The sequence below is a fragment of the Arachis stenosperma genome, chromosome 7, assembly GCF_014773155.1.
Source record: "Arachis stenosperma cultivar V10309 chromosome 7, arast.V10309.gnm1.PFL2, whole genome shotgun sequence".
NCBI classification, from domain to species: Eukaryota; Viridiplantae; Streptophyta; class Magnoliopsida; order Fabales; family Fabaceae; genus Arachis; species Arachis stenosperma.
In genome coordinates this window covers 40,628,297-40,630,884 of record NC_080383.1, presented here as the reverse complement: position 1 = coordinate 40,630,884, position 2,588 = coordinate 40,628,297, and the positions used below count along the sequence as shown (strand labels likewise).

Below are 2,588 nucleotides of genomic sequence, written 5' to 3'. Positions count from 1 at the left end.
TGAGGTTGGTGGGGTTTTATGAAGGATGGATGTGAGTGGTGAAGAGAAAGATGGGATTTGATAGGTGAGGGGTTTTTGGGGAAGAGGTGTTGAGGTGATTGGTGAATGGGGGAAGAAGAGAGAGAGTGATGGTAGGGTCCTGTGGGGTCCACAGATCCTGTAGTGTCAAGGAAAAGGCATCCTTGCACCAAATGGCATCAAAATCCACGTTTTGAGCCTTTTCTGGCGTTAAACGCCGGGCTGGTGCCCATTCCTGGCGTTTAACGCCAGGTTTTTGCCCTTTACTGGCGTTTAACGCCAGTCTGGTGCCCCTTTCTGGCGTTAAACGCCCAGAAGGGTGCCAGACTGGGCGTTAAACGCCCAATTGCTAGGCTGACTGGCGTTTGAACGCCAGCAGCATCTTCCTCCAGGGTGTGCTGTTTTTCTTCCTGTTTTTCATTTTGTTTTTGCTTTTTTCATTGTTTTTGTGACTTCTTATGATCATCAACCTACAAAAAAGAAAAAATAACAAAAGAAAATAATTAATTATAAAACATTGGGTTGCCTCCCAACAAGCGCTTCTTTACTGTCATTAGCTTGACAGAGGACTCTCATGGAGCCTCAGAGATGCTCAGAACCGTGTTGGAACTTCCCAACACCAAACTTAGAGTTTGATTGTGGCCTCCCAACACCAAACTTAGAGTCTGACTGTGGGGGCTCTGTTTGGCTCTGTTTTGAGAGAAGCTCTTCATGCTTCTTCTCCATGATGACAGAGGGATATCCTTGGGCCTTAAACACCAAGGATTCTTCATTCACTTGAATGATCAACTCTCCTCTATCAACATCAATCACAGCCTTTGCTGTGGCTAGGAAGGGTCTGCCAAGGATGATTGATTCATCCATGCACTTCCCAGTCTCTAGGACTATGAAATCAGTAGGAATGTAATGGTCTTCAACCTTAACCAGAACATCCTCTACAAGTCCATAGGCTTGTTTTCTTGAGTTGTCTGCCATCTCTAGTGAGATTTTTGCAGCTTGCACCTCAAAGATCCCTAATTTCTCCATTACAGAGAAGGGCATGAGGTTTACACTTGACCCCAAGTCACACAAGGCCTTCTTGAAGGTCATGGTGCCTATGGTACAAGGTATAGAAAACTTCCCAGGATCCTGCCTCTTTTGAGGCAATTGCTGCCTAGACAAGTTATCCAGTTCTTTGGTGAGCAAAGGGGGTTCATCCTCCCAAGTCTTATTTCCAAATAACTTGTCATTCAGCTTCATGATTGCTCCAAGGTATTTAGCAACTTGCTCCTCAGTGACATACTCCTCTTCTTCAGAGGAAGAATACTCATCAGAGCTCATGAAAGGCAGTAGTAAGTCCAAGGGAATCTCTATGGTCTCAGTTTGAGCCTCAGATTCCCAAGGTTCCTCAATGGGGAACTCATTGGAGGCCAGTGGACGTCCAGTGAGGCCTTCCTCAGTGGCGTTCACTGCCTCTTCTTCCTCCCAGAATTCGGCCATATTTATGGCTTTGCACTCTCCTTTTGGATTTTCTTCAGTGTTACTTGGGAGAGTGCTTGGGGGAAGTTCAGTAATTTTCTTGCTCAGCTGACCCACTTATCCTTCCAAATTCCTAATGGAGGATCTAGTTTCAGTCATGAAACTTTGAGTGGTTTTGATTAGATCAGAGACCATGGTTGCTAAGTCAGAGGTATTCTGCTTAGAGCTCTCTGTCTGTTGCTGAGAAGATGATGGAAAAGGTTTACCATTGTTAAACCTGTTTCTTCCACCATTATTATTGAAACCTTGTTGAGGTCTCTCTTGATTCTTCCATGAGAGATTTGGGTGATTTCTCCATGAAGAATTATAGGTGTTACCATAGGGTTCTCCCAGGTAATTTACTTCTTCCATTGAAGGGTTCTCAGGATCATAAGCTTCTTCCTCAGATGAAGCATCCTTAGTACTGTTTGGTGCATTTTGCATTCCAGACAGACTTTGAGAAATCAGATTGACTTGTTGAGTCAATATTTTATTCTGAGCCAAAATGGCATTCAGAGTGTCAATTTCAAGAACTCCTTTCTTCTGACTAGTCCCATTGTTCACAGGATTCCTTTCAGAAGTGTACATGAATTGGTTATTTGCAACCATTTCAATCAGTTCTTGAGCTTCAGTAGGCGTCTTCTTTAGATGAAGAGATCCTCCAGCAGAGCTATCCAAAGACATCTTGGATAGTTCAGAGAGATCATCATAGAAAATACCTATGATGCTCCATTCAGAAAGCATGTCAGAGGGACATTTTCTGATTAACTGTTTGTATCTTTCCCAAGCTTCATAGAGGGATTCTCCATCCTTCTGTCTGAAGGTTTGGACTTCCACTCTAAGCTTACTCCATCTTTGTGGTGGAAAGAACTTTGCCAAGAAGGCATTGACTAGCTTTTCCCAAGAGTCCAGGCTTTCTTTAGGTTGGGAGTCCAACCATATTCTAGCTCTATCTCTCACAGAAAAAGGGAATAGCATCAGTCTATAGACCTCAGGGTTAACCCCATTAGTCTTGACTGTGTCACAGATTTGCAAGAACTCAGCTAAAAACTGATGAGGATCTTCCATTGGAA

General features: G+C 43.6%; 1 non-coding gene across 1 annotated transcript; it reads left to right on the top strand.

Annotated features, from left to right (window-relative positions):
• The first annotated feature begins 2,253 nt into the window (after positions 1 to 2,253).
• On the top strand, positions 2,254 to 2,361 carry LOC130943226 (small nucleolar RNA R71). The gene has a single exon (XR_009071753.1). It is a non-coding gene; the product is annotated as a small nucleolar RNA R71 (small nucleolar RNA).
• The last annotated feature ends 227 nt before the right edge of the window (positions 2,362 to 2,588 follow it).